The sequence below is a fragment of the Molothrus aeneus genome, chromosome 15 (genome assembly GCF_037042795.1).
Source record: "Molothrus aeneus isolate 106 chromosome 15, BPBGC_Maene_1.0, whole genome shotgun sequence".
In the NCBI taxonomy this organism is placed as follows: domain Eukaryota; kingdom Metazoa; phylum Chordata; class Aves; order Passeriformes; family Icteridae; genus Molothrus; species Molothrus aeneus.
The window spans coordinates 18,277,163-18,297,307 of NC_089660.1; the positions used below are offsets into that span (position 1 = coordinate 18,277,163).

A 20,145-nucleotide genomic window follows, 5' to 3' on the forward strand; every position below is an offset into this window, starting at 1 on the left:
GTTTGAAATAAAAAGTACTTCAGTATTATTATTAAAAAAAACCCTATTGGTAGAGTTTTTAATAGGAAAAAATACATATCTTTAAAAGCCAAAATGACCAGTGAAATTAGGTTGTACATCATTTTCTGGGAAAAAGGAAAAACAGCCTCGACAGGTGTAATTTATCATTTTTCTGATTTAATACCAAAGAAATATATTAAAATAATAAAAAGAATCCTGAAATCCTCAAAATTTGTAGTGATAAATAGCCCTCCCTGTCTTTATTGCATTATGCCTACTAACAGAAATATTGCATGGTGGATTTCGCCAGACAAGGACGATTATTTTCCAATAAAAAGTTGCATATTAAATTCCAGCACAAAAGTGGGTGTCTAATACTTCTGAAATCTTTTATGGTTTGCCAGGGAACACAATTTTAAACTTAACTAATACAAGCTCAGGGTGAAGTGAAGCAGCATTGAAGATGCCTGGGCACAACCCCACCCCTCCAAGCAGCAGAGCAACCATTCTCAGAGTTCCTCCTGGAATCATTCTAATGGAACTCATTTGGGGTATTCATTTCTTCAGCTGCTCTCTCTTTTTGTTGGTCTTTCAACACTTTACACTGCTGCTAAAGTTTATTCATTTAAAAGAAGAGGACAGTGCTGCTGGACAGCCTGAGCACACAGCGGGGTCTGAAACCACTCTCACGACAGTTTTCCAGTTTCTGCAAAGAAAAACCCTAGAGGTTCATCACAATGCCAATCTTCAAGAGAACTTAGACTATTAAATATCTCCTTTCTCATCCTTTCTAGGTCCTGATATTATTACATATATTTCATGAGCAGAAACTCATTTATTGCTAATATAATGTGAGCAATCTGAAAGCTATCCTGACTTTTCAGCCTTGGAAAGGATTATTCACACCAACAGTGTATCTTGACCCTACTTCTGTGAGAATACATTCCTTTTCAAGCCTCCAGCAGACAACAGGAAATGCTGAATGCTTGCTGGCTTTAGCAGCAATGTGAGGTGATTCTGTCAGGAAACACAGGAATAACAAGGCAAGCACTCGCAGTTAGGGGCCCTGCGCTACATTTCATGGGGATTCTGAAAGAGTTCTGAATCCTACAGAAGCAGTAAGTATACAGTAGAAAGGAGGAGAGAGTTCATTAGTTCCTTCATAAATCTTGTTAATGAAATATGTCTCTCATTCTGGTTATGTTGAATTCCTTAGCAATGTTTCAAGTCCTTTCCAGTCTAATTTCTGTGATGCCATAAGAAAACAAACACATGCATATTTAAAATATCAAGTTAGCTGCTTAATGGTATTTCAAGTCAGCATATAGAACTACACCTTGTTTGGTTTTCATTAAACAAAATTCACTCATGGAATGTGAAAACCTGCACTCATCTTTCAACTCAAGGAAATATATTAAAATTATTCCTACAGTATTAGAATTCTATGGAGAAATAAAATGATACCAATTGTCATATTCCAGGTGCCTTCCCCTCTGTTTGTGTAACAACCCCCTCTAGAAAATTACTGAAAAGTTGCTTTTGTGAGCCCTGGTGGTTTATTATCTGTCATACACCTTTAAATATTGTGTCATATCAAACACTGCTACCAGGGTTTGTTTTTTTTTTTATCTTCTTGCTCGACTGACTGAACACTCCAGGAACAAACATTCTTCTGCAACTTATGGTAAGTGAATATTAATTAGAATAAGCTACAAAAGGTTCCAACAGAGAGCAAGTTAGCAAAAAATACCTGAACGGAGATGAAAATGCACATGAAAAGTCACAGCTGTTTCATCGGTGACACACTGAGGAACCCCAAACCAGGAATGACAAGACATGTCAAGAGCCTTTTGGTGAAACCCTGCAGCCCCGCTGCCTTCTGCAGGTTCAGGGTGAGAGATGGGGCAGCGGCAGAACCCTGCACAGCTGCAGACCCCCGGGAGCTGGGAGGGAACCTCCTGTGCTCACCTGCTCCACCCAGCAGGAGGGAAAGAGGTGGCCTTGGCCTTCGGATGGAAGTGGGAAACTGCTGCCAGTGAAGTGTAGGAATGTAATTTTTCTAGTGAGGGTACAGAATCCAGAGTGGGTCAGGCTGAGGGACCCCAGGGCTCACCTGGTGTCACCTCCCTGCTCCAGCAGGGCCATCCCAGAGCTCAGGGCACAGCAGGGTGTGCTCACAGCTCTGCCATGGCCCCAGGCAGGGACACTGCACAGCCTCTGCACCATCTGCTCAGGGCTGGCACTGCACATCAAAGTTCCGCCTCCTGGGCAGGTGGAACTTCTGGGAATCCGTTTGTGCCTATTGCCTCTTGTCCTGTTTTTGGCACCAGTGAGCAGAGCTTGGTCCATTCTCTAACACCCTGCATTTGGATACAAGCCTGCTCAAACAAAAGGGCCCCATGATTGCCTGGCTTGGGAGCCCTGGCACCTATTCCTGACCATGACATCAAACCCACAGAATCACAGAATCAGCTGAGTTGGAAGGGACCACGGGGATCACTGAGTCCAACTCCCAGCCCTGGACAGAACAGCCCCAAAAGTCACATCACATGACTGAGAGCATTGTCCAAACACCCTTTGACTCTGCCAGGGTGGTGCTGCGCCCGCTGCCCCAGGAGCCAGGTGTGCCCCAAGGTGTCAGGGAAATGAGTCAGCCCAGGTTTGTCTGCTCAGTTTCCCTGGCTGTGGAATGTGCACAATGATTTTTACTTTCAGCTGTGACATCCATTGATGACAGACTGTGAAGTAAGAGATATCATCAGCACCAGCTATTTGTACTGTGATGCAGTAGGATTTCCGTTTTGAGAGAAGAGAACCTGCAGAAGAGATGGAAAATGCCTTAAAATCAGCACTGATTATTGATTTTACATAGTCACAGGCTAGGGAATGTATACAACACATAAACTATTTTTTTCAGGAAGTTTTACGCTCAACAGAGTTTGAAGCATCTAAATGTTTAGTATTATTTGCTCAGGAAAAGACACATAACAATGCAATTACCAAAGCAATTCCTCAATTTAAATTTACAGACAGACATTGATTTACTTTATAAAATCTCTATGAAGAGCTATATGGGTTCAGATTGCCTTAAAGAAATAGCCCCTTCAAACAAGTCCATAATTCACAGTTTATCCCTGCTATGGAGAGTTCTGGAGATGTTTATAGTTGCACTAAATCCTTAACAAGTATATACCATACAAAGCAATAGAAAGGATTTTGAACTACCCAGATTTGACACCAATATCAAAACCATAAAAAGGCTATTTTGCAAAAGAGCAGAGTCTTTATCCTTCAGTTACAAGACATTTAAAGAAAAACAAGAAGCCATGGTGACAGCTTGAAGAGAAAATTAAAGGAAGGAAGTCTCTTCATCCAACATTCAGAGTACTTTTGTCTGCATCTGTTCTTTTGGTTCAGGGTTGTATTTGGATGCTGAAAGATGGAGCAATACTATAAAAGCTGGAGAGTACTCTTGAGTGAACAGAGGCAATCATAGAAATTCCCATTTCTGTTTTGGCCTTGCCAGTATCAGGTAAGATGAAACACACATAAAATACAGTTTTTTAAGAAACATTCGCAAAACTTTATATAAGTATCTGAGAAAACTTCTAAAGATCTAGAGCTCAATCTCATAATACAAAAAGCAGTTTCCAGTATGCAAGGAAGAGAAGCAAGGAATAAAAGAGCAGAAAAATTTACAGATCTCAGAGAAATCATGGAAAGATAGCTCTTAAATCCAGGGGCCATGGGCCCTCTATCTTTGTAACTCAAGTGATTTAGTGATTCAAAAGATGAACTAAAAGTTACAGAGTCAAAGGAGATAACCATGAAGTTTCAGATGAACCATCCTCTTTCCAGGAGGCCCTGAACCTCTTTTCTGAAAGGTAATGGCAGGTTCACCATCACAGTGCAGAGGAATTCCAGGAACACAAGAATTTCTGCTCACACATGGGTTGCCTAACCTCCCATGCACAGGGGAGCTGGGAATATGCCAAAGAAGCAGTTGCAAGACTTAAGCTGCTACCAGCCAGAAGAGGTGATGACTGCCATAAAGCACCAAATTTGGCTGAGGTGGCTGTTTTGGGGTTTTGTTTGCCTGTTAAATAATTAAAGGAAAGAGTGAAAACCTTTTAAGCTTACCTAAGAATTACATAAATTGGGAATGTAAATTCATGAACAGTCTTGGTCACAAGTTAAGGTTGTAATTAACAAGTTGTAATATCCTTAACTGTAGTTGCATTACAGAAGTGTAATGCATTACAGAAAAGATGGAAAAAACCTACATTTTAAACAAAAACTTTCAAAGTTGCTTAAGGATGTGCTATCCAATTCCCATTACAGAGCAAAGAAAAATGGGCTTCCAAAACCCTTGAAAAGACACTGAAAATCTGTTCTTTATGTGGTGCTGAAATTTCAGTAAAAACACAGAGGCAAGAAAGCTCTGTACAGTCAGGTTTTAATTATTTCTGACAGATTATCATCACTTACCCTGAAAGCTCTCGGTGGCTCAGACAGCAATGGGATATATACTTTTCATTAGAGCTGGACAAAGGTGAATAGTTAAAAACTGCACGTTCTATCATGAGTAAAAGTACTGAATTTTTGTTTGCTGTGATTCAAGGAGCCATTTCAGTGTAAGTGTTCCAAAAAATACTCAGAGATCCACCTGAAAAGTTGTAACATGGAAAATCCCTCTATTGACACATATGTGCATTCACCACAGTGACATCCCACATCAATGTTTGGACATGCACCTCTTATTCATGTTTCACTTATTTTATCATGACCAGAAATACGAAATACTTGGGAAAATATTTTGTAAATCCACCTCATGAAAAATCATTTCCATGTGATTTTGATAATAACCGAAAAAAACCCAGAAGAGGTTCTCAAAGGGTAAGGGAAGAAAAGGAAAGGTGATTGCAGCCAAAATAATGACAAGACACTTCCAGCCCAGGCTCAAGCAGCAGGTGGAACTAAAACTCCTCCAGTCCCAGCATTTTCTTACCTCTGCAGGGAAGAACCAAGGCAGGTGGGCACCTACTGAAAGAAAAACTGGATCTGTGGGGTAAGACAGAAGAGTAGACGAGTGGCTTTCTAAAATACCTGTGGTTAAAACACTCACTCCATCCACTGGAGGAACAGGTGAATGGGCTCCCAGTCAGGGATTCTGCCTGCTGCTGCTACAAATGTGCCAAGAATATTCCCAGTAACAGAGCACCAGGAATGCTGCCAGACTGGATTGCCCCATCAGACCGTTGGGTTTGGATTATATAGATCAATATGCTGATTTCACACCCAGAATTTTCACCTGGCATGCTACCACTGGGAAGAAGACCCTCATTGCCACAAACACAGCAATGTTTATCTAGGATTCACAGCTGCTTCTTACAGCCACTCAGTGAAGTGTCCATGTCAGGTGGTAGCATCTATTCTGTTAAATACGATCTTCAATCTAATCAATTAACAACTCAGAGCTTTATGAAAACACAGTAGGCCACAAGGAAAGAGACATAAAACTACAATGTGTAATCTAAAAAGCACCACTGATTTTTGCTTTTTATGTACCTTGTTTTCTTTTAAAATCTTCCATGTAACACTAAAACCCATTAACACTAAACTATTTAACATGAAGAAACTAAATTTTTAAAACTTAATTTACAGTAATTGTGCAAACACAACCCTATCCTATCAAAACACATGTAGGGCTGCTCATACAACTTGTTAAAGGATGCCATTCCTCCAAGTGGCAAACATAACAGAGAATTCCCCTCAATGGTAGCAATGAGTAGCAAGAGAGGCAAACTGATGGTATCCAGAAAAGAGCCCTCTGCCTCCTTTTTCCTCAGCTGTTCAAGGTTCACTGCAGTTTGAAACAACCAAACACAGCCCAGCCATCAGGCTCCATGGCATGGGCTGCCTCCCAAAACTCCACAGTAACATCATCAGCCTTTTTCCATCCATCACCCTCCACTGACCTGTCTTCAAAGACTGCTCCAGATAAATATCAGGGCTGGATGGGTACTGTTGTTATCCTAAGGCAAGATACAACACTCGGCTTCCGGTTTGAGGAAGTAAAGTGTTTATGCCTTGTGTTCCACAGATATTTAAGTTGTATCAGAAAATGACCTTGTTTTAATTACTACAAGTCCTGACCAGTACTGTCCCAGCAGGTCACAGCCAGCCTGGTGACACCAGCAGAGAGCTGTGTCCAGCAGGCCAAGGTTTCCTGGGAGTGTTCAAAGGTCCTGTAAGTCAGATTGAGAGGACAGGAAGCAAATGACCAGATGCAGCATCTCCCTCACTGCAAAATGAAGAGGTCAGACACTTGTTTCTCTTTCTCCAGGCACACATGGGCCACATTGTCTCCTGGGGGACTCCCAGATTTTTTTGTGTATATTCACAGTTTTTCAGAGGGATCATTTTGTTTCGCTTCAAGAGAAAAAATTATTTTAGATGAAACTCTTTTTGTGTCAGGAGAAACTAGTAAATATCATGAAGGCCATACATAATAAAAACCAAAATCCTGGTAATTTTGTTGGCAGCCAAGGAAAGCTGCTGTAGCAGAGTCATGAGAAATAGTATGTTCTCCAGAGTAATTGTCCAGGAATATTCTTAAGAGAGAGTACTGCAGCACTTCTCTGCCAAAATAACACACTATGTTATTCTGCAAATGCCAGAGATGTGAAGACAGGTGATGATAATGCCTCTTGTCTCCTTCAGTGTGAGGCCTGAGGATCCTCCTCTGTGAACCTGCATTTTTAAGATAGCAAAATTTGCCAGATCTTGAACAAAAATCAATCCAAGAAAACTTTCCCAAACAACGGAAGATTAGTTTGCTTCGGTCAGTTCCCCACTTTGAAATGCCACAAAACTTTACAGGCAATTCCACACAGGGTGCAGGAAAGAGAAGGGAGGGATGCGGGCTGTTTGTGCCAGTTTGTCATTGAACAAGAGGCTGGGACATCTCAGCTCTACCCCCCATAAGCCATTTTGAGAGGGGACACAGGCACTATGGTGGAAATACTGAGCTGCAACTGTTCACTTAGAGGCTTGCAGTACCTTCAGAAAATAAGACATGGGTCCTTCAAAAAATGGTTGTCCCTTATTTCAAATAGTTCAAATTCACAGAAAACATTTTTCTAGCAAAGAGCAAACTTGACAGCATGTTAAAGACAAAACAAACAACATACACAATAGAACCCAAGCACAAACTTACATTTTTGGCCATAAATGCTTCCAGAACATGGTTGTCACCTTTTATTCCCAAGACTTCAGACATCCTGGCATACACCTGGAAATTAACATTTCAACAGTAACATACTATAGATACTAACTACCTTCAACATTTTCAGTTACTCTAAAACCTTCCCCAATTTGACTCTGCAGGAGGAAAGCACAGGCATAAGTGCCTATACATCCAACCTACGACCTTGCAGGCTGCAGCACTCGTAGGAGATGGCTTATCTACTCTCTTGTGGTGTCCTGTGATGTGGGGACTGAGGCTTTTACTGGCTCTTACGAACATTTCTTCTCACAAAGGAGTGCAAATTTTCACATTAACCTCACTTTGTTGTTCTTAGAACAATATAGTCTCCATTCAAAACCCTGGTTTATTACAGAAAATTAGAAAGGGGTGGAGAAAACATTTTTTGTCAATCTGTCCTCAGTGGGATGTCATTCAATGCGGTCTTTAAGCTTACAAATTCTTGCACTGCTGGTGATAATATCTGGTAAATCTGGTACTCTTCAGACATTGTTTTGTGTCCTTGAAAGGAGAACAAAGGCTTAGGCAGCCCAATAGCTTGCAGCAGTGTATGTGTCCCTTGATTTGCAGTCCGGGACACCCATTTCAGGGTCGGTGTCCCAGCACCCTGCCTGCCAGACCCAGCTGTGGGTAACATGCAGCTGCAAATGCACAGGACACAGCAATTCTATTTCTTCCTTACTGTGTAATCTTCATAAAGTTCTCCGGGGGTTTTAGTATCCTAACATTTAGTTCAGATAAAAACATTTTGTAGGGTTAAATCAACTTCAGAGACAGAAAGGTGACAATAGTGCAAAGCTGCTGCCCGAGCCTGTGCCAGCCCCTCCCCACACTCGCCAGCTGCGCTTCGTGGGTAGAACGCAGGGCCAGCACTCAGGGGTGTCACTGCAGCCACTCAAGCCCTTGGGGACACTGTCCCCTTGGGGACACCCCGGGCTGCCTGGCATCTGCCTGCTGATGGATCCCGGAATGCAGCAGAGGTGCGGGGAGAGCCCCAGCGCAGCTCCCAGCGGTGAGCGCCTGGTGCCATCTACTGCCGGCTCCCTTCCCCATCTACTGCCGCCGGCTCCCTTCCCCATCTACTGCCGGCTCCCTTCCCCATCTACTGCCGCCGGCTCCCTTCCCCATCTACTGCCGGCTCCCTTCCCCATCTACTGCCGCCGGCTCCCTTCCCCATCTACTGCCGGCTCCCTTCCCCATCTACTGCCGGCTCCCTTCCCCATCTACTGCCGCCGGCTCCCTTCCCGATCTACTGCTCGCTCCCTTCCCCATCTACTGCCCGCTCCCTTCCCCATCTACTGCCGCCGGCTCCCTTCCCCACCTACTGCCGGCTCCCTTCCCCATCTACTGCCGCCGGCTCCCTTCCCGATCTACTGCCGGCTCCCTTCCCCATCTACTGCCGCCGGCTCCCTTCCCCACCTACTGCCGGCTCCCTTCCCCATCTACTGCCGGCTCCCTTCCCGATCTACTGCCGGCTCCCTTCCCCATCTACTGCCGCCGGCTCCCTTCCCGATCTACTGCCGGCTCCCTTCCCCATCTACTGCCGCCGGCTCCCTTCCCGATCTACTGCCGGCTCCCTTCCCCATCTACTGCCGCCGGCTCCCTTCCCCATCTACTGCCGGCTCCCTTCCCCATCTACTGCCGGCTCCCTTCCCCACCTACTGCCGGCTCCCTTCCCCACCTACTGCCGGCTCCCTTCCCCACCTACTGCCCGCTCCCTTCCCCATCTACTGCCGGCTCCCTTCCCCATCTACTGCCGGCTCCCTTCCCCACCTACTGCCGGCTCCCTTCCCCACCTACTGCCGGCTCCCTTCCCCATCTACTGCTCGCTCCCTTCCCCATCTACTGCCGGCTCCCTTCCCCACCTACTGCCGGCTCCCTTCCCCATCTACTGCCGCCGGCTCCCTTCCCACAGCCCATCCCATCCCATCCCATCCCATCCCATCCCATCCCATCCCATCCCAGCCTCGGCACCTGTGCCACCGCACCCACACCAGCCTCCCTTTGCCCTGATGGAATCCTGGGACTTGCTTTAAAAACCAAATTACCAATGCTCCACCTCTGACACAGTTAATAAGAACAATGAAAACAATAATATCAACAATTGGATTTTCACATCCCAAAGACTTTAAATTCCAGCTTACTAAAGTCAGGAGTATGTAAACTTGCAGCTCTAACCAGTAATCACACCAAAATCAAGGGTAACTTAATTTGTAAGCCAATTTATCCTTTTATAATTGTATGAATGTAGTTTTTGGTGGCAAAACCAAAGGACAATCAAAAAGATGAAAAAAATAATACTATATAATACAATCTTTAAATCTTGCAAAATACTATGTTCACACTGTAAGTGTAAAGTTACTGCTTACAGTAATTAGGCATAGCAAAAATAATATATTGAAATATAAAAATAATACCTTCCAAGTAAAAAAAAATCCACTCCCTAAACAACACACTGCTGAAATGCTACAGCAGCTGCAATTTTTGCAGTGTTTCAGAATTATTGCGTTTGGTGTCATGACAAGAAAAAAAACAGTAGCAAGGAATGCAGAGGCATCAGCAGCTACCCCTGTGTGTTCTGAGCCTTTCTTCGTGCTCCGGGAGCCAGCCCAGCTCATTGTGCTCTGCTGTCAAACTAGGCTCTCCCCACATCAGAGTTTAACAAATAAAATACTAAACCAGCAGTCAGTGTTGACAAAGAGCAGTGCTTTAATCCACAATTATCCTTGTAACTCTTACTACTCCTTTTATCATCCATTAGCTTTGATTCCCATTATCCCATCAAGAACTGTGTCAACGCTTTTGTCCCTGGGGATTTCCCACACTACTAGGATCTGACAGACAAGCCTGAGTGCTAAGCAGGATCATTACCTCTTAAATCCACTTATCTGATCCACTGAATAGTAAATTGAAAAGCTCATTAACAGCAACAATCTGATTTGTTTTCACGTGTGACAGGGTCATTCCAAGTCAGCATGAATATAGCCCTCACAATAAAAACTACTCAATCTATAGCAAATTGTAAGCTAAAATAAATATGATATTTAAAAAACATTCTTCAAAATCATTTTCAAAACCCGCACATGCTATTAGCATACAAAAATAGAAAAGTAATCGCCTCCCACCACAGCAATGCAATGCCCCTGGACTTCTAAACACTATGAAAAATTAATGATAAAGCATTTTGGTCGTACAATAATAAAACCCACTTCAACAACAAAGGCTGTGCTACATATTCAAAAGGTGGAGAGAAATCCTGCTGAAAAGGGTCGTAAAAAGCTGTGGAGGTGATCTCATCTTCTGCTTAGGTCCTACAGGGCGCCCCGGGGGTAAGGGCAACAGAGCCACGCTCCCCGGGGCTCCTCCCTTCACCCCTCCCTGCCCTGCTTCAGCAAGGAGCCCAAGGCTGACGCTCCTACCGCCCTCAGGTGCTGCCAGCAAGGAGCAGGGAATCAAGTTCCAGTAGGAAAACCTTGGTTCTAGACTCCTGGAAAACAGTGACACAATGAGTCCCAGATCCTTATAACTGCAAGATTTACAACTCCAGAAGAGAATTCCATGTCAGTCCAAAGCTGTGTGACTAAAACATGTATGGCCAACAATGTCAGCTGACAGGAGAATACCATCCCCAGCTCACCTTACACACCTGTGACCCTGAGGGAAACATCCTCACAAGTGGCAGTGGTAGGCTGCGATGTTTCAGGAGCTCCACAGGTCCAGGAACCCAGCCAGGGCCTTTGATTCAAGCTGGAGCTGGTGGCACCACTGCCCTCAACCCCCAGTGGCACTGCTGTGCTCAGAGGTGACAGCACTGGCCACGGCAGCCAAGAGAAAGAACAGACCAGTGAAACACCTTCAATACTGATCAGCCACAATTTCAAACATACTGAACCAAGTGTGAAAGCAAAGGATCAAGGGATCCTTCTTTTTTCTGTTTGTACCCTTATAACCACCTTGGTGGCATCAGGACCCTAAAGGAAGACAGCAGATTCACAAGCTCTGGTGCCAGGGAATTTTTTAATTATCCAGGAAATTTTATAGAATCACAGAAAAATTAGGTTTGGAAGGGACTTTAAAGCCCATCCAGTCTTACGCATGCCATGGGCAGGGACACATTGCCAGGCTGCTCCACGCCCTATCCAACCTGGCCTGGGACACTTCCAGGGATCCAGGGGCAGACACAGCTTCTCTGGGCTATCAGTTGTCCAAGTTACATAAACATACACTTCCCAGGTCCTTGAACTGTCCCAAAAGGACAAGAAATAAAACTGTGGAAGCAATGTTTTATAAAGCAAAATACTTGCATGTAAATACAGACCAAGAAAACAGAAATAATTCAGTAATGACACCAAAACTTTATTTCCTTCTCTTCCCTACTCTTTGGCCTTGGATATGTTTAACTTTGCTTTGCCTTTGGAAGTCTTCTCTTTTTCGCTCTAACATTATAACTCTGAAGAAGCTAATTATATCAATTCTTAAATGTGAAGCAGATTACAGAACTGGGAAGCTCAGAATATGAGTTCCTAAAGGTTGTATGGCTCAGTAATGACAGTCACAGAAATTCAATAAAAGCACTGTATGGAATGTACTCAAACACACCCCATGAAACAAATTAAAACAGAGCAATGAATCTCTCACACTGTGCAAATAAGAAAGCACAAGAAAATGTTAGTTTCTACAGTTTTCATAAGGGCTATTATAATGAATTAAGATTTTGGATAATGAATCTTCAGAAAATTACAGTAAAGTTATTACCCGTAGGCACAGCGTAAATGCTGCAGATATTATCACTTCCTTGATGCCCTCCAGGCCTCGCTGCAGAGAACTATCACAGCAACATTAAAGCATTTTGTCATGAGCAGTGAGGGCAGAAGCAGACCTGCACCACGTTTACCCCAGCCTGGCAGAGCTGAAGCACATGGGGCACATGGAGGGGAGCCTGTCTGTCCCCGTGGTGTTTTTGGGAATCCAAACAAAGCAGGGGCAACTACTATGGGGTTCTACCCCCCACCTCCCTGACCAACATGCCTCCAGCACCCACCAAACCTCCACACTAACTGCAAGTGGCATTCTTGGTATTGAGTGCCAAAACACACTTTGTAATTTCCCCTATTTTTAAAATCACACTCAGGTATTTGAATTTTCAGCACTTAAAATCTCCAGTATAACACAGCAGAAATGCAGCTCTACATTCTGCAGCCAGCTTCAGGAAATGGGAACTGAATCCCCTAATTGGACTATCAGGGTGCCAGATCATTCATCTTTATCTCCTGATCAAACTGAGGGCTTCAAAAGCCCTGGCTTTTATCTCCTCTTCTTAGCAGATGAAAACCTTGGTCACTTCCACTCCTGACCAGCTGTCTTAAAAAGCTAACATCTCAAAATACTCTTAGCTCAGAGCCTAAACAAGAGAATGAGTTTTTACTGGATTAGAGTAAACTCTCTAAATGAAGAAATTCTCCAAACAGGCCATAAGGAAATGCCTCAGTTAATTCAGACAGGATCTCTGAAGACTCAAGTGGACTTTCAGCTGCTTTCTACGTAGGCTTCTCTCCCACCCACTGCTGCCTGTGTTCGTAATAACCAGAGCACCCACACCAATGACATAAATGATATAGATGATTTACTGTCTTACCTCCAAACCTAGCCTAAAATACTGCATTAAGTTATCCTCAACTGAAAGAGACCTACTACAACCTAACATTTAAAAACGAGGAGATTGTTATTATAACCAAGTGTTCTGTTTTAGGTGAAAGGGTAAACACACTGTGTGGCTCATTGCTATGGATGTTATTTCCCTCCTAGTCTGTTGAAATACTCTGCCACCACAAGCTCTGACAGCAAGAGGTATTAACATTTCCCACAAAGGCTGTTTTCCAGGCCCTGTTCCCCAGTTCTTCCCCATAAGTTGGAGGATTCAGAGGAGTCTAGGGTGCCAGAGTGATTAACTCCCTGCTTCCTGATCTATAAAATGCCTATATGGTGCCAGCAATAAACTCTCTCTTACATGGAAATTGATCTCTATTTCAATTACTATCTCTCAGCTTTTATTTACTTATTTATTTATTTCTCCTTTTCTTAATCCATGTTTTCTGAAAATCTTGAAAGAGGTACAATTCTGCTGAACTTATACAGGAGACCTACCATGAATGGACTGCTCTTATTACTGATGCAGCCTGAGAAGCATTCTCTGTAAAAAACAAAGAAGAAGAAAAAAGAAATGGGTTTATCTGCTAGGTTTTCAGTTAGCCATTAGTTAAAAGGATGCTTAGCTTAAATAGTCTTGTTTAGACTTTCATTTTTGTTAACCACTGTTAGAGAGTTTTAATTTCACTGTCTCTTGTGTTCCCCTTCAGGGCTTAAAGAACAGATATTATAGTGAAAACGGAAATACTATTAACAGCTGTTACTTTTTGAACACCTTCCAGAAGATTTTTAGCTTTTGAAGCACAGTGTTGGGCTGCACTTTCCATCAGAGCTATACAGTGAACTGCAGAAATTCAAGCCATGTATGCAGTCAAGGATTTGCTTAACAATAAGCCAAAATGCTGTTTTAGAATCCTTCGTGATTGAAATGAAGCACTACCGTGCAGTTACAAGATTATATTTGTGTCAGTCAGAACACTCCAAAAGATCCAGAAATACAGGTAATCAAATAGCAGTAATCCACACTCTGACTTGTCCCTACATAACTATTACAAGTGTGCAGCTAAATTTTATTCAGATGCTGAATTGTATCTAAATGAGTGGCCCACTCAGCACACTTATGTGCAATAAACACCAACACTCAAGAATCTACATCACTTTGGCACTTAAAAGTACGGAATAAAAATCAGAGCTACTTACTATAGCTCTAAAATCCCTATATCCAAACCTATTGCATTGTACTGAATAACAGCACTGCAGGTGTTCTGCATCTCCAAATCAAGCCTTAAGCACATGAAATTTAGCAGGATCACTTCTTCTGAAGAGGTTTTGCACCAGGGTTGTACATGACAGTGCTTTTGCACATTTATCCCAGGGCATAAGGAGAGGTGTTACAGCCACCACAGCTAATACCAGCAATTTGAACAACCCTCTTTGGCAAGCCAGAAATAAGATAATGGTTCAACATAGGCCGGCTCCTCTGAAATACTGGCAGCATTGCCTCTAATTATAGACATCTGTCATTGCTAGCCACTCAGTAGTAACCCTAACATCAATATACAACTATAACACCACACTGCCTGCAGGCACAGCAATGGGAGCCAGATCCAAGAGGCGGGCAATCATCTGCCTCAGCCAAACTATCTGTCAAGGGCTCCTAGCCACAAATAGCTCTTACGTTTTGTATCCTTAGGATAATATGTTGATTTATTTTAGATCCTCTAATATTTACAGTCTAGGCCATCTACTAAAATACAGGAACAAACCTGATGGCTGATGGAGGCAGTTGCTGCTCAGAACCACCACGGAAGGCCATAGCTCTCAGCACCCGCACCAACACCAGGGCAGCTGGAACAGGCACCTGTGCCCAAACTCCCCTCCCCAAAATCACACCTGTGCATTTCCAGCTGCAGGGCATGGGTATGGCTATGCCCTTATCAGCCCACATTTTACTTACCAACCTGAAGAAGTATTTTCAGTCTGAACCCGGAGAATATCCGTGCCAAAGCGAGCACAGGGAGTTCCAGTATCCCAGAGTTCCCTGTGTCCCTACAGAAGAGAGAAGCTCTGCAGAATTATCTGCAACTGCAACGTGCAATTTTGAAACAGAAATTGCATTAATGCAATAAAGTATGTTTACTGATTAAATACTTAAAGGCAAGCAGACGTGCTGCTAACCAAGAAATACAGTTTCTTGAAATGTACAGGTAAACATAGAGTTTTTTTTTAATGCTAGGGTGAAAATCATGCTGAAAACCTCAATATTTTCTTTCTTTTTTTTTGTCTTCATTTGAAAATCCATCTCAGAAAGGGGCAAAAAAGATTTTAAGTTTAAACTAATTAGGAAATAACTTCCTTACAATTATCTTAATTTGTTATTAACAAAACCAAGATTTCTTAGTATGATTCACAACAGCCTGTGCTGAAAAGAAACTATTAATTACTCGATAGACAGTTAGCTTTCAAGTGAGCTGCATTTTAAAAACCTCCTTTAAAATACAATTGCTAAATGCCTTACAGTGCTGTAATGTGAGACAGGTTCAAATCTTATTACTTCACTGAAATTAAAACCTAAGTTTTAATACTGTTCAAGTCGAACAATGATTCCACACTTTATTGCTTTTGAAATCCCTTGATGATCATAGGAAAAAATGCCCTCGAGAAAAAGAGACTCTGTTTTCGATAAACAGAAAATACAGTTTGCACTCTTAGCCTCTTTGTCATCACAAAAAAGGATTTAATGCCAATTCTTTAAAAAAAGACTTTTTTCACAAAATGTGCACCTTGTGTGCCATTTGTAAAATCAGCTCACTTTCTTTTATTTATTACTGCAGCGCGGCAAGGCAATAAAGCAGCTACTGATAGCTAATAAATTACATGCCTTTTAAAACAATTCTCCAGCTACAAAAAAACTTGTAACTACAAAGGCTTACATTTACATGGTACATCGTGTGAAGTGTCTACATTTATGTTCTACTTAACCACATAAATAAAATCTGACCCTTTATTAAACAGACAAGCATGAACCAGGGGCTCCACAAAAGATTAAACAAAAGGTAACTTTTTAAGGCTTTCCTACGGATTTACGTAACTAAACATAAAATTTGCATCAGTAGTTCATGTGAAAGTATTTTTAAAATAAATTGCCTTTTTAATTGATGCCCTTCAAGATACCTTCAGGAAAAAAAGGTGAACACAATTTTTCAATTACAGCATGGTAACACTGATTTACACCTGAATCTAAAAATTAAATAAGGTTTTAAATAATAATTGCAACATATTACTGTAACAAAAACAGTAATTCTCCAGCACATATTATGCAAACCACGATTTGTATTTTTAATTTTAAAAAGTATCAGAGCTTTGGGAAAGCATTTCTTTGTTAAAGTAGATTTTAACAAAAAAACCCCCGCAGTTTTATTTCATCATGCATCTCTCCAAGAAATGCTTTAAATTAGACATATCTATTAAGCTTGTTGAACTGCTCTTTAATAGTTTTGCTCCATGGCCAGTCCAGCCCTCACTGCTGACAGCACAGAGCACTGAAGTGCACTGTCTTTGCCTTTCCATCTGCATTATTTTTAGGCTGATGTGCTCAACTATTTCCATAGATTTCTTCCTTACAGTTTGATTGTCTCATAAATCATTATCCTAAACATTACATTCCTTTTAATTGTCTCTATATCCTCATGCAGCTAAAATTCAGCTGTGTAGTTGAAATATTATTTCCTCCACTCACAATGGTTTTTACAGTTCCTGAAGCTTTGGTTTTGCTTTGATCATACAACTTTCCCTCTGTAGTTCCAAAATGGCAGTTCTTCAATTGAGCATGGAAGCAGATCTTACCTCCCTACTCGTAAAACCATTTAAAGACATTGCTGTTGCATGTTAAGGTAACACCCCTGACATGTCAGCAGGACCAGGAATTCCTCCCACAGCCATCCATCACTCTGAACTGAGATGCTGTGGGGCACATCTCTCACTCTGGACAAGCACTGCTTGATGAGATGGGAATCAAAATGAGATGGGAAATAGTTTTGAGACACTTTTCCACTCCTTTAATCCTAGGTTTACCTTGATAGTTTGTTTTCTTGTATTTTGCATCAGTGGTAAAACAGCAAGACAAAGACATTCCTTATCCAAAGCAGACAAAAACAAGGTTTAATAAACCATGTGGCCAGGGCAACAAACAAAGCAGAGCCTGTGGTTTCCTAATTCAGGTTAGTTTGTCTACTTGTGGAGATGAAGTATTGGTGCAATTCTAAGATGGTAAAGAATAACAAGTGAATGAAGCCTGGTGTGTCTGTATCAGGAGGGTCCTTTGAGGAATAGAAGTCCTCAAAGTGCTGCAGAGTGGAAAGAGAATTTAATAGGACAGACCTTTAAAAACTACAGTTTGGTTCAAGAGGAGTTACAGATGTTTTTAAATATAAAAACACAGTGATACTCAAATACCAAAAATTCATCAACTCTGAATTTCACCCAAGAGTTCAAGCTAAAACACAGGACACTGAAATCAAGAAGAGCTCAGGAAAAAGGAATGAGCTGGTCTGACCTATGAGCACACAAAGTATTTGAGAGGCATAATTTAAAGAGAAGTTGCAAATCTTTAACTTTTGCTGAAATTAGGCAACTAAATAATATAGCTAAAATTTGAGAGAGCATGGTATTAGTCAAGAAATTCCAAACACAAATATGCTGTAGAGATAACACAGCAATAGATCCAACTCTGGATCACCAGCAGGGAGCAGAATTACAGTTACATGAGTATTTATCGAAAAGCTTATAAAAGTAATAAAAACTAATGAAACCAATCAATCAAAATTGGTCAAGAACCTTGATCAGTGACTATTCTCAGTAAAACGTGGTGAGCTTCAGACTGCAGTCTTTGAAGTTGAAACAAAGGGGTGACTCCCTGAAGTTGTGCACAGAAAAACACAGCCTGCCTTGGCTCTGGCCGGAGAAAGACTGTCACCAGGCTAAGGGAGAAAAATGCAGGGCAGAGTAAATAAAGGCCCTCTCACTCCACAGCTGAGTGAGGCACGCAGCAGTGAACACCCTGAAGGATGGGGTGGCTGATGCTGAGCAGCCAAACAGGAGCTGCAGGTACCCAGCCAGTGGCACCCACGGCAGCCCAGTGCCCTCCACACCCTGGGCTCCCACAGGACCCACGTGGCAGCGAGGCCACAGCCTCTGCAGGGGCACCCAGGCCTCCTGTACTGCCTCTTTTCAGTCTGACTGACAGCAACAGTCTTAAAATGCATAAACTAGAATGTACTTGTGCTGTTCAGAGCTCATTCAAAGATAGCCTATTCTATTAATGTTACTTAAATAATCAGATTCTGTGCACATTCTTATAAAATCTAAAATAATATGATTTTATATTGACTTACATACTAAAGTTTTTATGTATCTTGTGATCAGCCACTTTATTGTGTAGATGATATCTATACAAATCATTTAATACTTAAATTGATATAAACCCCTGCTTCAGAAATAAAACTTTTATTCCCAGAAGACATCTTTCTCAATAGAGCTACATGCCTCAAGAAACAACTCGTCAGTAGTGAGAATGCTCTGGAGAAATAATATGGAACCTTCCTCATGGCCTTCCTAACTGCAGTTCTTTTGATCCAAATTGATGCCAACTACCAACTCTTCCAACAAATATGATACAGATGAAGCCTGTGTGAAACACAACACTGAAACACTTGGAGTATTATTCCCCTCCTTGCTTCAGAAGAAGGGCAAGTAGAAGAAAGAAAACAGTTTGCCTTCCTGTGATGTTTAACAAAAGTGCATTTAAGCCTGAAAAGCATACTTCAAAAATATATTCCTGTATGTGAAACAGACCCATATCTGGACATTACTAGCATTTTTGATTACTCTAAAAGCACACAAAAGTAAATGTCAGAAAGATGTCTGCATGGTCTAATAAAAATAATTTTGTGAGGATGCGCCTATCTAATGAAATATGAAGCCAAGCCCAACTGCTGTTTGTTCTGCAAATTTGATTTCAGGATAATGGAAAATGGTTATAGACAAGATAACAGTCTCCACTGCCCCAGCCTGCACACTGCCTGGGTGAAACAGCCTATCCTTGCTCCTTCCTGTGCACAGTTGGTCTGCCTTATACTAATCCAATTAGGTATGAAAATCACACCCTGCTACACCACACTCTGACAAAGTCTAACACAAACCTGAACCAGATGCTCTGGAGAAAATGTTTATTTTCATTTTTGTTTTAACTAAAATACACCTCTTTCCTAAGTGGAAAAAGCCCCAAGCCTTCCTAAGTTCAAGTGATCCACAGATGAACCCAAGTTGTACTGCTCCAAACATTAAGGCTGTGACTCCATTTTTTTAACACATAAGAATCTAAGGAAGCCACGTGGCTCCTGGGGCATCTCTGGATACCATAAAAAGGAGCATTCAACAATTAACAATGAATTAGATTGTGAATTTGTTGTGTGAGAGGAACAGGGGTGTGACAGCTTTAGAACACCTGTGAACAAAAGCGACAGTTGGCCGCAAGGTGTTCCACTAAATCATCATAAAGTATGTCAGTCATACTCAGAGAATGTTTCTCCTTTCTCTCACCCAACTTCATATTCAGTGCTTTTGGCAAAACATGTTCAAACAAGAAGACTTTCCATACTATTATTTATTACCTATCTTCACTCATCTGTTATCAACTTGAAGATAGCTACAGATATTTTTCTGGGGTGAAAGAGCTGTTATGAGGAGTTGTATTCCTAAAGACTGCTGAAGGAAATTTATGAAATGTCTTAATTTAGCTACAGAATTTTAGATTTAAATTGCGAGGGGGATATTTTTCTTTCTTTGGCCCAAAGTAGATAAACACAGACTCTTCTCACCTTGTTCTCCAAATCTATTCCCAGAGCCATCACTGTGATAAGAATGAGCCGCCCTGTGTGGATGCCCAGCTCTCCGAGGGCATCCTGTGCCCTGCCAGCCACACTTCCAGTGCTCGGAATGCCACTAGAGGGCTCACATATTGGTATGAAATCACAGACACTGCTAGCCAGGACTGAAGATAATGGAATCTGCGTTATTCCTTTACTAAAATTCTCTTACACATAGAAAACATTGCTGCCAAATATGTAATTGGGCCATGGTTTAACTGAAATAAGGACTGAAAATGCTCAACAGTCAACTGTGCAGCTGGAGAGCTAAGTTAGCACAGGCTTTTCCTTGAAAAACAAACATCT

The 20,145-nt window shown here is 42.0% G+C and overlaps 1 long non-coding RNA gene across 3 annotated transcripts in view; it reads right to left on the bottom strand.

Moving 5' to 3' along the window:
* Positions 1-20,145, bottom strand: part of LOC136563112 (uncharacterized) — a 113,967-nt gene that overhangs the window by 52,976 nt on the left and 40,846 nt on the right. The window contains exon 2 of one of the 3 annotated variants that reach the window (XR_010784601.1): positions 7,220-7,294. The exons of 1 other annotated variant lie outside the window; for it this stretch is intronic. This is a non-coding gene — a long non-coding RNA (uncharacterized lncRNA). Of the gene's footprint in view, positions 1-7,219; positions 7,295-14,870; positions 14,963-20,145 lie in introns of all 3 variants that reach the window. One more of the 3 variants, XR_010784603.1, reaches the window with a different exon arrangement.